Source organism: Eptesicus fuscus, chromosome 14, assembly GCF_027574615.1.
Source record: "Eptesicus fuscus isolate TK198812 chromosome 14, DD_ASM_mEF_20220401, whole genome shotgun sequence".
NCBI lineage: Eukaryota > Metazoa > Chordata > Mammalia > Chiroptera > Vespertilionidae > Eptesicus > Eptesicus fuscus.
Window position 1 is genome coordinate 77,650,002 of NC_072486.1, and position 19,910 is coordinate 77,669,911.

Consider the following 19,910-nt stretch of genomic DNA (forward strand, 5'->3'; position numbering starts at 1 on the left):
AAAACCAAACATTTTAGCTCTTACTGAAGAAATTTCACTAGATCCAGTGGATGTTAAGAAATGCAACTCAAGTTGAGTGGAAAGGAGGCTCTCAAAATTTATTCATTTAGCAATGAAACAGCAAATTTTCATACAGATATTATATATGTGCCCATTTCAAGGTTATAAAGTCATAGAATTTAGTTTGGCGATTAACTTGAAAATAAAAATGAATTGCTCATGAACATAATTCAAAAGCTTATTAGAAGTAACCATTTTAAATGTAATAAAAAAAAGTAGGAGGGCCTTTTAAGTTTTCTTTGTAAATTATGCTCAATTAAAGAAGACCTCCCTAACTCCTGACTAAGCAAGGTCCCCCAACATTTCCTTCTTACTATTTATCACAATTGTAATTTCCACCTTAAACAAATAATAATGTATTTCCCTCTAGGCTGTTAGCTACAGTCTTACTCACAGCTCCTGGGCACACCTAATTATTTGTTGAATTAAAGGAAAAAAGGTCCCAAGTTTAATAATGAACATGTCCATCTTTACTTGTATTTATTCAAAGTAACTTAAAAATAAACCTAGGTTGGTCTTTTGCTAAAGCGTCAAGCAGTTTACTGAACCGTTGAGCTTTGGGAAAGCAGGTAGTATAAGGAGAACACAAAGTAGATGCTCAACATATGCTTGTTAAATGAAACAAATAAGCTGATCCTATATAGTAAAAGGGTAATATGCAAATGGACTGAATGGAGGAATGACTCGTGGCTAAGATGCTCAAGGAAGGCCTCTCCAGTGTCCTCCCACAGGGGGAATACAACTCAGCCAGAAACTGGGCTCAGGCAGACATCCCCCAAGAGGTCCTGGAGAGGGCCAAGTAGGGCTGAGGGAGCCTGCAGAGTGCACGAATTTTCATGCACCAGGATTCTAGTACTACCATAAAATGAGCCAAATGAGATCAAATTCAGAGACTGCCAACACACACAAAGTTAAACGCCATGGTGCCCACGCTAATGCTTCCCACTGTGTTTGGAGTACTCTGATTTTTCTCCTTCTACTCCCTAGGCCATTTCAACATCCCCAAGCGTTAAGTTTCTAGAAATGGCTTGGGGAAGAAAATGAAAGCCAGTGCTTAAACCAGCAGGCTTTAATGTCCTTTGCCTTAAAGACACGACGCCCACGACTCCCCCCCCCCCTCGCCCGCCCCCGGCATTCCAACGTCCTTTTCTCTTTCTCATTCTACAAGTGTCAACATCAACCAGAACTAGGGTCAAGAAAGAAATCTCAGCGTGTCATCATACCCAGGTTTTAAAAAAACCACGGAGTTAGAGTTATCAAGCTAGTGTCACTCTGAAAGAGATTGACCACTTCCTCTTCCCCAGAGTTAAGAACTGGGGGACTCAAGTGTCACCCCACTTGAAAGAAACAAAAAAAGCTGCCTGGGAAGAGCAGAGGAACTGGCTACCTTGGAAGGGGAGGCTGCAGCAGACCCAGCCAGGACCCCCACAGCCAACCAAGGAACCAAGGTTGAGGCTCAGACATGGCCCGGAGAGTGCCCTGCCGCCCGTAGGTGCTAGGGCCTCCCCTAGTCAGGGAAGAGACAGCGTAGCCCGCCCTTCCCAGACCCAGCCTTGGCCAGATAGGCCTAATCTGGCTTCCTGCCCTCTAGCCTACCTCTCCCAGAGGCTCCTCCCCTGGGCCTGCAGTAGGCCATCCCAAGGTGCACTCTCCAGCTAGGGCTGGAGGCAATTGTGCAGGGCACCATCCACTCACCATTGTCAGCACCAAGTAGCAGAGTCCCTTGCACTCTACTCTTCTTCCCTCAGAACTCCCAGGCCCCACACTCCCTCACGTGACCCATTCCTTTCTCCCCTGCCCCTTCACCTATTTTCCTTGTCCATCTTTAGTGGGATATATTTTAATATCCAAAAGCAGAAAATCTAAAGCATGAAAAAATCTCAAATTGTTTTCAAACATCTTATGCTTACTTGAGTGTGTATATTTGTATGTAGTTTTGAAGTCCATTAAAAAGGCATAGAGATAATAATGACCCTAGTGACAATAAACACCCTTGGTGCCTAGAGTCTGGTCTTCAAATGTCATTTCCTACCAAACAATTAAGGATCTAAAGAAGACATACTGATTCTAGGTCTAGGCAGGAAATGTTTTAGTTGAGTCTACACTGTCTTGTCAACAGAAATCCAGGATGCTCTAAAAAGTTACTAGGATCTTATCAAAAAAACTTAAGAATCAACTTCAAGATAATCCAACTGGATAAAGATGGGACAATTTGAGTATAGATAATAATTCCAGTGAATCCAAATGTATGAAATATGTTGAAATCCATAAGTTCATAACAATGCCTTCTTCTTAAAAGTAGTCAATCATTCCCTTGTGAGTCTGTTAGGAAAGCATCTTATAGTTCTGAGCACTGACAAAAAAAAATAAAGACGGAATAAAAATGAACATTTATTTTGTCTTTCTTATTTATCTGTACCTCATGGAAATTAGAGAATGGTTGGGAAAATTTTCTTTTGATAACATTGTTACATCTAATAAATTAAGAAAATGATAGAATTTGAGTATCATCATTTGTTATCCTTAATGGAACTAAGGCAATGATTAATGTCAATTAATGTCACAGAAAGAAGGACAAACAAATATATTTTGCCTTGTGATGGAAGGGGATAGCTGAATCAATTTTTAAAATTATGAGTCAATGATGGAAATATTAAAACAAGTGTAACTTTAAAAAATATTCTAGTTGCTTTTTGAAGTCTGATTATGGTAATATTTTAAAACTGAAACAATATCTGATATTTACTTCAAAATAATGTGGTATGGGTAGGGAGTAATCAGTATATAGATAAAACAAGAATGGCATCAATTGGTACTTGTTGAGGCTTGTTCTATGTACATGGAAGTTCCTTGTATTATTCTTGTTTTGTTTGAATAAGTTAATTTTTTTTTTTGCAAAATAAAACATTTAACCTGTGTGTAATATGACCACCACTGAATAATCCAAGCACCCTGATAAATGTTTTATACATTATCTCATTACAACCTCAAAATATCCTGCAAAAAGGATAATTTTATTTTTCTAACTTTTTATAAGGACATTGAAGTTGCTCAAAAAAATATGGAGACACTTGCCCAAAGTCTTGGTTCTATCAGGTATTGGGCAGAGCAGAGATCCAATTCAAAGTTTGTCTGACAACCACCTTCCGTCCTAATGACTGCACACAAGGGTGTCTCCTCAGTGTCGCTTCAGGCCCATGATTCTAAAGTCCCTATGAATCAGAGCTAGATCAAGAGAGAGCAAGAAAGGGAGTCCACACTCTTTCCAGAACAGAGAACTGGTAGGAAGGATGTAACTAGGGACTTAAACAGAAGGGTTTCACAAACATTTTTCCTCCAGAATAGCTAAACCTCTACCCATGGTACCCCTCTTCACCTCACATGTCACATCATTGGGTATAAGCTGCTAAATAATTGAAAGGATTCAGCAAACTGCAGTCAAGATTTCCTCTGCCCTTAGTGATATGGACATACCCAAGAAGCACCACACTTTCTGAGATTCTGCTTCCTTTTTAGTAAAAAGAGGGAGTTAGCCTGTTTGTTCTCTCAATTTCATTCAAGCTCTAAAGACCTGCCTTGGGGACACTCTTCTTATGCAGGGAAAAGGAAGGCTTGTCAAGCAGCCCTCAGTGTCTATCACAAAAGCAAATGCATGAAGGTGCACCAGTTAGCACAATAAGAGATGTGTGACATTGTGCCAATAAAGCTCCTGACTCCCTTCCCTACCCTCTGCCACTACCCACTGACAGCATCCCCTCCGCCCCACGCTGTGCTACTGGCACTTAATCTGGTCCCTCCCTGGACCAGAACCCATGCCCTGCACACTCCCTAGACCAGTGGTCAGCAAACTGGGGGTCGCGAGCTACATGTGGCCCTTTGGCCCCTTGAGTTTTTAGCAAAGGCCAGCTTAGGAGTACCTTAATTAAGATAATAACAATGTACCTACCTATTTAGTTTAAGTTTAAAAAATTTGACTCTCAAAAGAAATTTCAATTGTTGGCTCTGTTGACTAATGAGTTTTCCGACCACTGCCCTAGACCTACTGACCTCATAGCTCTATTACTTATGGCTGCATCTCAGCCAGACTCACCTTCTTTTCAAACAGTTGGTAAGTCCACAATTGTTCTACAAAGAAGTTATTTGAGCTGCTGCTTTTGTTTGTGCCCTCTGAACCCACTGAGCAGCGAAGAAGCTCAGATTGGGTGGATCTAGTGGAGGAACTGCTTGCCTTTAGAAAGACATACAGAGGTAGCTTATCTTAGGTTTACCAGTGGATGGATCCAACAGGTTCTGGAAATTCTTTTCAGGTGAAAAGCAGGCTGTCAAACCTCTTACAGTTGACAAGATATTCTAGTTGTTTCTTGCATCATTATAAAAATACTTAGTTTTTTTATTATAAATTTTGATACACCAGATTGAGAAATTGAATTAGTCAATGCTTAAGTTTCAGGGTAGGCACTAAGAGGATAGTTTGTGGTAGGAAGTAGTGGGTAGAAGGATGGCTACCCATGGAGGGAAGAAACTAAATTTGAAAATGATGGTGTTAATGACCATTATCATTGGAGCAAGTACTGGTGTTAATTACTTGGGTCACCTAGAAAGGCCCTTAGTGACAGTTTTTCAACTTCCAATAAAGACACAGATCGGGACCAGCTGTGTAATTCCCAAGGTCTGGAAATGAAAGGAAAATACCAAGACCTTTGCTAAAAAATACTGGAGAATTTCGGAGGAAACCAAGATGGTGGCATAGGTTAAACACCTAACCTACAGCCGGGCACAATAATTTCAAAAATACAACTAAAAGTCAAAACGGACGTCATCCAAAACCACAGGAAAGCTGGCAGACTGAAATTCCCACAACTAGAAGGAAAGAGAAAACCACAGGGATAATCAGAGGAGCCATAAAAGCCTGAGGTATGGAGAAACGGGCGGAGACACAAGCACACGCATGTGTGGGGAGGATGGAGCCGGAGAGGAAGGGGCGGCTGACGGTCTGGCCGGCATCCACTGGCGGGAAGGAGATAAAAGCTCCAGATTGCGCTGAACACCAGCTCCGACTGCACTGAACCCCAGTTCCGGGCGAAACCCTGGGAAGCCAGGCGCACGCTGGGGGAATGAACTTGGGCTGTGGGGTGGAGGCACAGAGGAGCGGCGGAAGGCAGAGCTCCAGAGGCACGCACGGGAAGGCGCGCAGAGGACGGACTGTTGCCTGCGCCACTGAACTTCCCTAGCGGGAAGGAGACATAAGCTCCGGACCGTGCTGAACCCCAGTTCCGACTGCACTGAACCCCAGTTCCGGGCGAAACCCTGGGAAGCTAGGCGCACGCTGGGGAAATGAATTTGGGCTGTGGGGCGGAGGCACAGAGGAGCGGCAGAAGGCAGAGCTCCAGAGGCGCGCAGGGGAAGGCGCGCAGAGGACGGACTGTTGCCTGCGCCACTGAATGGCCCTGCTGGGAAGGAGACAAAGGTGCCAGACTGCACTGAGACCCAGTTCCAACTACACTGAAACCCAGTTCCAGGCGAGAATCTGGGAATCCAGATTCTTTAGGGGAGAGACTAGACTGTTTGGCAGTGGGCGAAACTCCAGGGCGCGATTCTCTCAGAGGTGTTTGCAAGGAGTACAGAGGGACACAGACACAGGAGCCTCATAGGGCGGGGCTGACAGGAAGCCAAGGTTGTAGGCTCCACCCTGTAACTCCGCCCCATCCAAGCTGAGCACAGAAGCTTTTCCCTGCTGAGTGCCTCAGGCAGTAGCTGACCTACACTCCATCGGAGACCCAGAAACGAGGGCATCTAGTGGTTGGTGTGAGATGACACCAGATTTCAACCACTCGCATAAGGGATACATTCGAGAGGCAGACTCAGTGAGCGCCAAAGCATTGCTGCATCAAGACCCGGCCCATAAACATGTCTCCTGCACAGCAACTCTTCCTATATAGACAAAGAGGGTCCTCACGGCCAATTGGCCTGGAGGACAATTCCTCCCAGTGACACCAACAACAATCAAGACTTAACTGTACAAAGGAGGACCAAGATGGAGACATAGGGCGGAAGCCTGATCATTGCCTACCACAACAATTTTGAGACTACGACGGGAGAGCAGAGCAGAAACCATCCAAAACCACCATAGGGCTGGCTGAGCAGATGCTCTACAACTAGAATAAAAGAGAGGGGTACACAAGATGATGCTGATGCCGGTGACCCAAAGTCCACACTTTAAGAACTGAGGCTCAGGTGACACAATGGCGGCATGAAAAGTGCACGACGCAGTTCTCCCGGCGGTCTCTGGCTGAGGGGACATCTCCATTGCTGCCGAGCACGGACAGATGAGCCCCTGGGAGACATGGGGTGGGAGACTCCGCGCTTGCTGACCTCCGAGTCCTTCAAGAATCTCAACGCCCCGGAAGCGGCCAGGTGCGCGCGACCGGCCACCGCTGCAGACCCAAGGGCCGATGCAGCGACACCGGACCAGCCCGCCGCCGCGCACCGGGCACACCGGAGCTTCGCCGAGCCCGCCGCCCAACGAGTTCTGCGGCAGCCGCCCTGGAGCTCTGAGAAAATGACCGAAGGAATTGCTGAGAGGGAATTGACCAACAGGAACTGGGATCAAGAAACCCCGCTGAGACCTGAGTCCAGGCGAGGCTGCGAGCCTCTGGGCTCAGGTGTGGTCACACGCCCCTGGGTCTGGGTGAGGCCACACGACCCTGGGTCCAGGTGAAGCCAGATTCCGGGTTCAGATGAGGCCGTGTGCCCCTGGATCCGGGTGAGGCTGGGTCCCAGGTCCGGGTGAGGCCACACGCCCCTGGGTCTGGGATAGGCCACACGCCCCTAGGTCCGGGTGAGGCCATGTGTCCCTGGATCGGGGTGAGGCCTCGTGCACCTAGGTCCGGGTGAGGCCACACGCCCCTGGGTGTGGGAGAGGCCACGCGCCCCTGGGTCTGGGAGAGGCCACGCGCCCCTAGGTCCGGGTGAGGCCATGTGTCCCTGGATCCGGGTGAGGCCTCGTGCACCCAGGTCCGGGTGAGGCCACACGCCCCTGGGTCTGGGAGAGGCCACGCGCCCCTGGGTCTGGGAGAGGCCACGCGCCCCTAGGTCCAGGTGAGGCCATGTGTCCCTGGATCAGGGTGAGGCCTCGCGCACCTAGATCCAGGTGAGGCCACACGCCCCTGGGTCTGGGTGAGGCCATGTGTCCCTGGATCCAGGTGAGGCCTCACTCACCTAGGTCCGGGTGAGGCCACGCGCCCCTTGGTCTGGGAGAGGCCACGCGCCCCTGGGTCTGGGTGAAGCCATGTGTCCCTGGATCAGGGTGAGGCCTCGCGCACCTAGGTCCAGGTGAGGCCACGCGCCCCTGGGTCTGGGAGAGGCCACGCGCCCCCGGGTCCAGGTGAGACCATGTGTCCCTGGATCTGGGTGAGGCCTCGCGCACCTAGGTCCGGGTGAGGCCACGTGCCCCTGGGTCTGGGAGAGGCCACGCACCCCTGAGTCTGGGAGAGGCCATGAGCCCCTAGGTCCAGGTGAGGCCATGTGTCCCTGGATCAGGGTGAGGCCTTGTGCACCTAGATCCAGGTGAGGCCACACGCCCCTGGGTCTGGGAGAGGCCACGCGCCCCTGGGTCTGGGTGAGGCCATGTGTCCCTGGATCAGGGTGAGGCCTCGCGCACCTAGGTCCTGGTGAGGCCACGCGCCCCTGGGTCTGGGAGAGGCCACGCGCCCCCGGGTCCAGGTGAGGCCATGTGTCCCTGGATCTGGATGAGGCTGGGTCCTGTGTCCGGGTGAGGCCTTGCGCACCTAGCTCCGGGTGAGGCCATGCGCCCCTGGGTCTGGGAGAGGCCACGTGCCCCCTGGTCCGGGTGATGCCATGTGTCCCTGGATCAGGGTGAGGCCTCGCGCACCTAGGTCCTGGTGAGGCCACGCGCCCCTGGGTCTGGGTGAGGCCACACGACCCTGGGTCCAGGTGAAGCCAGATTCCGGGTTCAGATGAGGCCGTGTGCCCCTGGATCCGGGTGAGGCTGGGTCCCAGGTCCGGGTGAGGCCACACGCCCCTGGGTCTGGGATAGGCCACACGCCCCTAGGTCCGGGTGAGGCCATGTGTCCCTGGATCGGGGTGAGGCCTCGTGCACCTAGGTCCGGGTGAGGCCACACGCCCCTGGGTGTGGGAGAGGCCACGCGCCCCTGGGTCTGGGAGAGGCCACGCGCCCCTAGGTCCGGGTGAGGCCATGTGTCCCTGGATCCGGGTGAGGCCTCGTGCACCTAGGTCCGGGTGAGGCCACACGCCCCTGGGTCTGGGAGAGGCCACGCGCCCCTGGGTCTGGGAGAGGCCACGCGCCCCTAGGTCCAGGTGAGGCCATGTGTCCCTGGATCAGGGTGAGGCCTCGCGCACCTAGATCCAGGTGAGGCCACACGCCCCTGGGTCTGGGTGAGGCCATGTGTCCCTGGATCCAGGTGAGGCCTCACTCACCTAGGTCCGGGTGAGGCCACGCGCCCCTTGGTCTGGGAGAGGCCACGCGCCCCTGGGTCTGGGTGAAGCCATGTGTCCCTGGATCAGGGTGAGGCCTCGCGCACCTAGGTCCAGGTGAGGCCACGCGCCCCTGGGTCTGGGAGAGGCCACGCGCCCCCGGGTCCAGGTGAGACCATGTGTCCCTGGATCTGGGTGAGGCCTCGCGCACCTAGGTCCGGGTGAGGCCACGTGCCCCTGGGTCTGGGAGAGGCCACGCACCCCTGGGTCTGGGAGAGGCCATGAGCCCCTAGGTCCAGGTGAGGCCATGTGTCCCTGGATCCGGGTGAGGCCTTGTGCACCTAGATCCAGGTGAGGCCACACGCCCCTGGGTCTGGGAGAGGCCACGCGCCCCTGGGTCTGGGTGAGGCCATGTGTCCCTGGATCTGGGTGAGGCCTCGCGCACCTAGGTCCGGGTGAGGCCACGCGCCCCTGGGTCTGGGAGAGGCCACGTGCCCCCTGGTCCGGGTGATGCCATGTGTCCCTGGATCAGGGTGAGGCCTCGCGCACCTAGGTCCTGGTGAGGCCACGCGCCCCTGGGTCTGGGAGAGGCCACGCGCCCCCGGGTCCAGGTGAGGCCATGTGTCCCTGGATCTGGATGAGGCTGGGTCCTGTGTCCGGGTGAGGCCTTGCGCACCTAGCTCCGGGTGAGGCCATGCGCCCCTGGGCCTGGGAGAGGCCACGCGCCCCCGAGTCCGGGTGAGGCCATGTGTCCCTGGATCTGGGTGAGGTCTCGCGCACCTAGGTCTGGGTGAGGCCACGTGCCCCTAAATCCGGGTGAAGCCATGCCCCTGGGTCCAGCCGAGACCAAACCAGAGGGAGTCGGACCTACGTTACCACCATTTGTCCACCATCCAGAGCTGAGGGGTCAGTGCTGACATGTACACATAAGGAACTGTTGGACATTGAAATTGGGTCTCTAAAGTACTGTTGGTCCAGAAAGAAACTCACTACAGACTGATTCATTTGCCTGTCAGCATAACTATTATTTCTCGTCTCACATTCAGTTCTTATAAGTACATCTCTAGGGACACATGATCTCGCTCATCTAGGGGAAATGATGAACAACATAGACTGATGAACAAGAACAGAACCAGAAACAAGGAGGCATCGATCAGACTAGCGGGCCTCAGAGGGAGGATAGGGGAGGTTGGGGGGAGGGGGGAGAGATCAACCAAAGGACTTGTGTGCATGCATATGAGCCTATCCAACGGCTAAGTTCAACAGGGGGTTGGGGCATCCGTGGGGAGGGGTGTGGGATGGGAATGGGGGGATGAGGAGAAATATGTGACACCTTAATCAATAAAGAAATTTAAATAAATAAATAAATAAATAAAATAAAAAATACTGGGGAATTTCAAGATGACATTACAGAGCATTTCACAAGGGGCCCCTCTAAGCATAGGGCCCTCAACAACCCTACAGATCACACACTCATGAAGCTCACCTTGACAATATGTAATTAAATGCATCAAGGGCAGAGCTAGGACCACGTCTCCTGCTTAAAATATTTAAACCACTCTCTAGTCTCACTTCACCTTCCATATTCCTTGAATGAAACTTGTCATGCCAGAAGCTCCTTGAATGATTTCTTTGTCAAGTAATTGTCTCTCCAGGCATTACACCCAGGTACACTGTTTACTTCCCTAAATGAATTAGAGAAGTTGTTTCAATACAATCCATAGATGCTACAGGGAATAGGATGCAGGTCTTGAATGGTTGTAGCTTCATGGCTTTTGGCCACGGGGATGAGCATCTGGAACACAGATCCCACCCCTAAACTCTAAATTAGGATGCCCACACTCTATAAGACTTGCGATAGGAGGAGGGTTGCCTCTTATTTCTCTTGTACTATTCACTTGGCCATACCCCTCATCATTGGAAGTTCCTTTCCACATCCAACTCTGCTGTGAGCCACCTGTCTCTCTGATGCTAGTCTCTACCTGCAACTCCATTAAGGTGCTCTCCCCCCTCCCAAGATGCTGCTACTTCTCCAAAGTCAGAAACAAAGATATGAATGTGGATAAAACCACAGCTTCTATTTTTACATTTTACCTTTGCTCTTTTTTTCCTTTAATTTTTACATTGTACATGTTTGGCAATGTGGATATATACGGATCTTTCAAAAGGTTGGGGTTTATTAAAAAACATTTCTTTAACTTCAGTCAGCATCTGCCTTGTGGAACTTAGGGCTTTTCCTGCTTCTAGGATCTAGATAAAGCTATAGCTCAAACTTGTTACTATATTTCAGAAATAATAACAGGAGGTGAAAGGCATGGTTCTTTACACTGTCCTGACCAGGCGTCCTCAAACTACGGCCCGCGGGCCACATGCAGGTGTTTTCCCTTTTTGTTTTTTTTTACTTCAAAATAAGATATGTGCAGTGTGCATAGGAATTTGTTCATAGTTTTTTTTTTTAAACTATACTCCAGCCCTCCAACAGTCTGAGGGACAGCGAACTGTCCCCCTGTTTAAAAAGTTTGAGGACCCCTGGTCCTGACTCTTTCACACATCAACAATTAACTTTGGTATATCAGTTGCCTATAGCTGCCATAACAAATTACCAAAAATTTAGTGGCCTGAGTCATTACATATTAATGCTGTTATAATTCTGGAGGTCAGGAGCCTGAAATTGGTCTTATGGAGATAAAATGAAGGAATCCTCAGGACTGTTCTTTCTGGAGGCTCCATGAGAGAATCCATCTCTTGCCTCTTCAAACTTCTTGAAGCTGCCAGGATTCTTTGGATTATGACTATATCACTCTAATCTCTGTTGCCATCATCACATTGCTTTATTTTTTTAATAAACTAATATTTTATTATTGAATAGAGGCCAGGTGCATGAATTCATGCACAGGTGAGGTCCAGCCATCCCACCCTGATCAGGGCCTATCGGGCCAGGAAAGCTGGGGTGAGGGGCCAACTTGGGGTGATGCAAGCCAGGAGATGGTCCACAGGTGGTTGGCCAGCCAGCCCCAGGGCCAACTGGTAGTGGGGCTGGCTCGAGGGAGGGTCTGCAGTTGGTTGGCCGGCTGGCCTTGCCCCAGATTAGGGTTGGGGGTCAACTGGGGGTGTGGCTGGCCAGGGGAGGGGCCGTGGGTGGTTGGCCCTGCAGCACCTCCCCTGATGGGGGGATGATGGAGACAGGGCTGCTCAGGGCGAGGGGCCACAGGGACTACCCCCTTGTCGAATTCCCGGTTGAACTCTCAGTTGAACTCCAGGTCGAGGGGACAATTTGCATATTAGCCTTTTATTATATAGGATTTCGGAGACCAAGGGAGAGGGAGAGAAAGATAGAAGGATCAATGATGAGAGAGAATCATTGATCGGCTGCCTCCTGTATGTCACACACTAGGGATCAAGCCTGCAACCTTGGCATGTGCCCTACCTGCTGGTTCATAGGCTCAACCATTGAGTAACACTGGCCAGTTATCACATTGCCCTTTTACTCCTTTGATATTCTTGCCTCCCTCTTCTAAGGGCCTTTGTGAATATAGGCAGGACCTTTAGAGATAATCCAGGACAATCACCCCATTTAAAAATCATTACAATTATCACATCTGCAAATATGTTCTGGGGATAGGACATGGCTATCTTGTGTGTGTGTGTGGGGGGGTAGTTTTCAGCCTACCATATGTAGACGAGTTAACCTCTCTGCAACTCACTTTCTTAATCTTTAAACAAGAGCATTTGCTTCATCAGATTGGTGTTGGTCCTACGAAATGGAGTGCTGCCGTAAAAAAAAAAAAAAAGATTTAAAACCTATAAGTGGTTGTGGAATTGGGAATGCACAGATGCTGAGAGAATTCTGAGGCACCTGATAGAAAAAGTCTAAATCGTTTGAAGAAGCAGTTGCTAGAATTTGAATATTAAAGGTGAGATATCACATTAAAGGAAAGACCATGTTATTGGACTGTGATACTTGTTATAAAGTGGGGGCGAAGTCGCTGAATTTTGTTCTACTGCTGAGTATAAAAAAGAGCTTGTACTCAATACATTTGAGTCTTTAGCTGTAGAGGGTTCTAAGTATGGGTGTGTGTGTAGCTTGGTTTCTCCTTGTAAAATGCAAAAGTCAAGAGATCAGAGTGATTCACTACCCAAGGACCTCCAAGAAGTGCCAGCAGTCCCGAGGAGCTGGGAACCAGCAAGGGAAGACCCTCCCCAGCCTCTTAAGAGAGAGTGTGGCTCTGCCAACCTTTTGATGGTGGACACCTAGAACTATGGGACCAATAGGTTTCTGTGGCTTTAAGCTACACAGTTTGTGGTACTTTGCTACATCAGCCCTAGGAATCTCATACAACACCTTGTTCCTTCCTCCACCTTTTCTCCTGCCCTCCTCATGTTCCATCCTCTCAGCAGCCCAGATATTTCCTTCTGCATGAGTTTGTGTATACTAGAGTAGTCCTTCCTATCCCATCCACACATTTGGCCCAGGTGGACCATGGAGCTGCTGATGAGAGAAGTGCTGGCTTTCTCAGAAAGGCCTTCAAACTCTGTCTGACCCTGTTTCTCAGTGACTTCTACCTGCCCAGGCCTCAAGACCCTAGATCTGCTCCCACCATATCCTCTCTACTTTTACCCATTCTGACCTCAAGCCCTTTAAGAAGAATTTAAGAGGTTGTCAGCAATTTTTACAATACCAAAAAAACAAACAAACAAACAAACAAAAAACCCGGAAATTATTATATTTGAGATAAAAATAGGAAAAGATGGTCTTCTGAACTCTTAAGGGGAAAGAGCAGACTACCAGTTGGTTTGAGTGAACCAGGTCCTGAGACCACCTCTGCCTAAGAGCATGCTCTAGGTTCCCTGACAAAAGCCAACCTCACAATCCCACCGGATACCAACTTCACACAAAATAATAAATAATTTTACAAAAACTCACAGACATAGACAACAGTATGGTTGTCTATGGAAAGGAGGGTGGGGGGCCTTAAGGAGTAAGTGGGGTCAAATATATTGTGATGGAAAGAGACCAGACTTTCACTTGTGGGCACACCATACAATATACAGATGATGTATTATAGAATTGTACACTTGAAATCTACATGATATTAATAACTATCACCCCAATAAATTTAATTTAAAAATAGTATAAGTAGTTTCATCTATAAAATAGATAAGGGTCTCATCCCTTACAAAGTAAAACAGAAAGTGCTTCCATGCATGTAAATACACAGAAGACACCTACCTTGGCTGGCAGCACAGAATGGCTAATGTGTCTGACTGTGTGTCCTCTTCTGTTAGCACAGTGACACTTGTTTTGTTTCATGAGCTTCAGAGCAGATATCAGTGCTGTTATCTGCCATTAACATGTGAAATGCCGCCAGAAAAAGTATGTGGGTCTGGTTTTACCATTGTCCGGACCTATGGTTTGCACAAAATGACAACCCCTCTGAGCCTCAGTATCTCTACAGATAAGAAGACAGGGAAGTGTCATATCATCAAGTCAGATGCTTCCAATGAATTTACATCATACACCAATATCTAGGACTTGTCCCATGTGAACAAGTCCTAAGACTTTCCCATGAGCATGAATCTTGAGCCCTGGCTGTCTACCCACCCTTCTCAGATGTTTGTTTGTTGTAGTGATAAATTTATTACACTGAACAGGCATCCTCAGACGAAGACGTCCTGGAACTCTTGGCTTGAGGGGTCTGATGTGAAGGATAAATATCATTATAGGCTCTTTCCCCCCCATACTTTGAGTACCTAGGGTCATCAGAGTGATGTATAGTTAAACACAGTGACAGAGAACAGCTCCATTTACCATGTGGAACCAACATCCAAGAAGGAAAGAAGCAGCAAAGCGGGTGTATTTCTCCCAGTTTTCTGCCACTCTCAGCACACCCTCAGCGCCCTTCCTTACTCATCTGCCAGGACTTTTTAGTCTCCTTTCCCTGAAAACCACATGGTTGCTTCAAAATTACCTGAATTGTTAGCCATTCTATCATACTAATGGCAGAAGAAGAGCTGCTTAGTACTGGAACTAGGGGAAGAATTCAGAGGCTGCTGGACCTAACTGTAGCATTCTGTCCTTTGTCCTCTTTCTGGGATTTTCAGATTATTTTGCTCAATTTTTGGTGTTATTTTCATTTCTTCCTTTTGGTTTTAGTTTGACATCTTTGTTGGTTCAGTTCAAACCTCCCATGCATATATGTTCTTAAGTGCTTTATTACTACTGATAAATGCTGGAAATACATCCTATCAAGGGACAAAGGGACAACTTTAGTGTATATCTCAGCACAATAATCCACTCTATTTCCAAGAAATGAACTATAAGAAGATTTATTGTACATTCATTTGTGTACCAGAAAGCATAAATTATACAGAGGCCATAGCCCGTACCTGCCTCACAAATTCCTCACTTAAAGTTTTGGTAACAGCACAGGCTAGAAAGGCTAGGTTACAGTGCCCATGTCCCATGGGCATGAAGTGATAAGAGGGGTGAGAGGGGAAGGCTGGACCATGGAGATCACACTGAACTGTGTTCAGGATCTATTTGGACCCCTCCTAGGCTGGGACTGGCCTGAGGGTGAAAATGGAGGAGTTTTTCTGTGAGTTTCCAAACCCTTACCAGTTCCTCTGTTAGAGAAGGCACAACACTTAGCACTTCAACTCTGACATGAGCCAAGCAAAATAAACTCTCTCTAAATTGAAACCAGTGCTCATGGATGTTGCCATCTTTAAAATTCTATCAATTAAGTTTTCAAAACTTAAGTGGTGAGTTAACAGCTGAGCATTTTCGTTGTTTTGGAAAATTGTTGATCATGAAGAAATACCACTTAAAAATTAGAATTGAAGGACTCATTTCTGATCTGTGAAAGACCATAAATGACTATTTGGAAATATAAGGAGACACCAGCATTTCTCCTATCCTCTAAAAGTATATCATATCTTCATTGAATGGAAAGCCAAGGATTCCAGATAAACATAGCAATCTGGAAGACAATGAAAGCTGTTAACTAGGTCCTCATTTAGCAATATTTCTTCCAACTCCACTAAAGAATAACAAAAAGAGAAAAAAATAAGCTATACAAAATCCATGTATAGGCAAGGAGTTAGATAAGGGGATCTAGCACAGTATCCAATGTCCAATCTAAAATAGTGATAGGGTTTCCACTTCCAGATAGCATCATAAGGAACCCTACATAATTCTTGCTAGTAGAACAACCACAACTGGTGAAATTTTTAAAAATTAAGATCTCAAAAACTGCCATATGGTCATATAGAGTGAAGAGTCTTTGTGATACTTGAGACATGACTTTCTTCCTCCCTCCCCACTTACCTTCAGCTCACATTGAAATAAATTGCATTCTGGGTAGGTGTGGCCAAGAAAATAGGAGCCCAATGGCCCACACTCCATTTCCCTCATGTGATGAAGGATCCATGCTAAAAGAGGCAGGTGGAGAACATCAAAGGCTACTCTCCCCTGCCCAGAGCCAAGATCTTTGGCTCCGATATTTTGAGATGAATAGAAGTCCATAATTACAGTTAATTGCAAAGCCTTCATCAAAGAAAATGACTCTATTTGAAGCAGAGTGTGGGAAGAACAAAGGGTTCCATTGATGACAGTAAATTATAATGGTAAGTAATATAGAGAAGACTGGTAACCCAATAGGAGTTGCAAGAGAAACCATGGACCTGCAGGTTTTCCAGGGACAACCAGAAAAGAGGCAGGTACAAAAGGCCTTTCTAGGGTCAGAGAAATCCCGAAAGACTGGCCACCAAAACCACCCCTGAAAAGGAAACCAAATTTAATTATATGAGACTGTGGAGCAATTTAGGCCCAAAGACATTATCAAAAACAAGAGAGCAATCAGTTGGCGATTATAGGCCTAACAGCTGAATATAATACCAATAGATACACAGAGCTTAACAGAGAAATTAAGGAAAGAGACAAACAAGGAGAGCACTGCGAAGACTATCGTCATCCCCAGGTGGCATCCCAAGGCTGCACCTTCTGAGGAACAACATCAGAGGTTTCACACTGCAGGAGAAATAGACGTCCTTGGAAGAGTCCAACCAAGTCACTAAACAAACACGCAAATAAGTGCAAATTGAGCTCTACAAAAGCAGAAGATATGTCAGTGTCCTAAGTTTCTATGTTGTATTATCTAAATCAGTGATGGCAAACCTATGACACATGTGTCACCACTGACACGCGTAGCCATTTCTGATTAGACTCTAACTCCAAGACTCTAGTCGCAAATGTTTCATCCTCAGGAGCAGCAAATGTTTCATCCTCGGCGCGTGTTATCAGAAATGGCTACACGTGTCAGTGCTGACACACATGTCATAGGTTTGCCATCACTGATCTAAATGTTAAGTTTTGAATTAAAACTATAAAATCCTATCTAATAATGGAGTAATATGCAAATTAACCATCACACCATGACAAAAATGGTAGCCCCATAGCCACAAGATGGCAGCGCCCAGTACCTTTAGCCCTGCTGCTGGAGTGCAGACCCCCTGCAATCCATCACACAGAGCTGGGGGTTGCTTAGGCCTGGTGCACCAGTGGACCCCAGCGATCGATCACAGGGAGCTGGTTGTCTGCTCCAGCACCAGGCCAAAAGCCTCCAACCAAGGCTTTTGGCCTAATGCCAGAGCAAACCCCCTGCAATCGATCGCAAAGAGCTGGGGGTTGCTTAGGCCTGATGCACAAGTGGACCCCCTGCAATCGATCACAGGGAGCTGGGTGTCTGCTCTGGTGAACAAGCGGACCCCCTACAATTGATTGCAGGGAGCTGGGCATCTGCTCCGGCACCAGGCGGAAAGCCTCTGGCTGAGGCTGTTGGCCTGGTGCCAGAGCAGAACCCGTGCAATCGATCGCAGAGAGCTGGGGGTTGCTTAGGCCTGGTGCAGGAGTGGACCCCCTGTGATTGATCACGGGGAACTGGTTGTCTGCTCCAGCACCAGTCCAAAAGCCTCCAACCGAGTAGACCCCCTGCAATAGATCACAGAGAGCAGACCCCTTGCAATGGATTGCAGGGAGCTGGGGGTTGCTTAGGCCTGGTGCAGGAGTGGACCCCTGTGATAGATCACAGGGAGCAGACCTCATGCGATCGATCACAGGGAGCTGGGCGTCTGCACTGGACTAAGGCCAAAAGCCTCTGCCAGAGGCTTTCTGCGTGGTGCACAAGTGGACCCCCTATGATTGATCGCAGGGAGTTGGGCGTCTGCTCTGGCCTCAGGCCGAAAGACTGAGGCTTTCGGCCTGGGGCCAGAGCAGACCCTTTGCAATGGATCGCAGAGAGCTGGGGGTTGCTTAGCCCTGGTGCAGGAGTTGATCCCCTGAGATCGATCACAGGGAGCTGGGTGTCTGTTCCAGCACCAGGGTAAAAGCCCCCAACCAAGGCTCTTGGCCTGTTGCCAGAGCAGACCCCTGGAATGGATCACAGGGAGCTGGGGGTTGCTTAGGCCTGGTGCACAAGCGGACCCCTTGGGATTGATCGCAGGGAGCTGGGGGTCTTCTCCTCCCCTAGAGGCTTTTCATCTGGGCAGGCCTGGGCAGGGGCTGAGCCAGTGATCAGAGGGAGCTGGAGGGGGCTGCCCAGGCCTAAAGCTTTGGCCAGAGGCTTTAGGCCTGGGCTGGGCCCAGCCCTCGATTGGTGTGAACTATAGAGGAAACACCTTTTCTGACTGCACATTGGCTAAGCTTCCTGTATGCCACTGGTAATATTCTTAGTAACTTGGGTAATAAGAATCCAAAAAGGTGGTCTAGGGTTTTTCCACTACACTTCCGGGAAAAAAAAAATGAAGGTCCGCTGCTGGAAGGCTAAGAAATGTCATATCCTGCCCTAGCCAGTTTGACTCAGTGGATAATGCCTTTGTGTGCAGACAGCAGGGTCTGGGTTCAATTCTGATCAAGGGCATGTACCTAGGTTGCAGGCTCCTCCCTGGCCGGGGCCCAGATCAGGGCTCATGCAGGAGGCAACCAATCGAAGTGTTCCTCTCTGATCTTTCTCTCTGTCTTTCCCTTTCTCTTCCACATTCTCTAAAAGTCAATGGAAACATATCCTCAGGTGAGGATAAAAAATAAAGAAATGCATATCCTATGAAAGACACATCTTATAAATGCCTAAAGAAAATTGTCATATTTTCTTGGTGAAGGGACTGGAGTCTGTGTTGATGAAAACACCTTGGTGGCTGTGGTGACTGGCAGTGGCTGCAGCAGCGGAGTGATGGGGCTGGTGCCTTCCCTTGATCACAAAGGGAGGCCAGACTGCGGCTTAGGCCCACTCCCCGTGGGGTGTGGCCCTAAGTCATCAGTAGGACATCCCTTGAGGGCTCCAAGTATGTGAGAGGGGGCAGGTTGGGCTGAGCGACCCCTGAACCCCAGTGCATGAATTTCGTACACTGGGCCCCTAGTATAAATATAAACAGGTAAGTGTGACACGTCTAGAAACTCAGATCTCAGATTGAGTGCATCAGAATCACGGGTGGTGGCATAGAGGTGCTTATGCTCTAAAAGTATGGATATATGAACCAAGTCTCTAAGAAATATACGTTTTTTTAGATCCCCTAGATAACTCCCATAGACAGCAGGTTCAAGAAGCCCTGGACTAGGTGAATAGATTTGATCCCATGGAGGTTTAACATATACGATCCTAGATATTTTCCATTCCTCAATGACATGTGTTTGTAACCCAAGATTTCAGCTCTCTGCACGTCTGTAAGAACTTTCTAAATCTCATTCCAAACTCTGTGAAAAATTCTAGAAGGCTTACCCACAGGTACTGTCAGTTCCCTGCACCTTTTTATCTTCATCTTTGTCTCACTTTAGCTAAATTTCTGGTCTTTGCTCTGTATTTGTGGCTCTTTCTCCATTTCTGTTCTGGTGTCAGACTTGGGGTTGTGTTGATTTCTACACATGAAACAACGAATCACATAATACTTGGGGGGAAAAGTGAACATTACTGAAGGCTTCAGTGGAGTGGGAAGAGGGGGAAGTTCCAGAAGACACGTGAATGCCTTTGAATTGCAGACCAGGCCAGCCATCCTCTAAGTCCTTTGGCCAGAGAAAAGGTATTCAGCCTGCCTCTCCATTGGCTTCTCCTTGTGTTGTGCCAACTGGAGAGAATGCAGTTACATGAAGTAACCAGGGGTACAATGTAAAGAGGTGGAATTTGAAATTAAAGAAGCATAGACAGGACTCAGAGTGTGGAAGAGGCTGGAACAGTTTACAGGCCTGAGATCACAAGCCAGCTGGGAAAGGTCAGGTGGTGCTTTGGGGTGCATGTGATTGAGGGGCTTCAATGTCCGGAGACTGGAGAGGTAGACTGAGGACAGACTGCACTGTGCACAGGGACTCAATGAGCACACAATGTTCCATTGTATTAAATACTGACTGA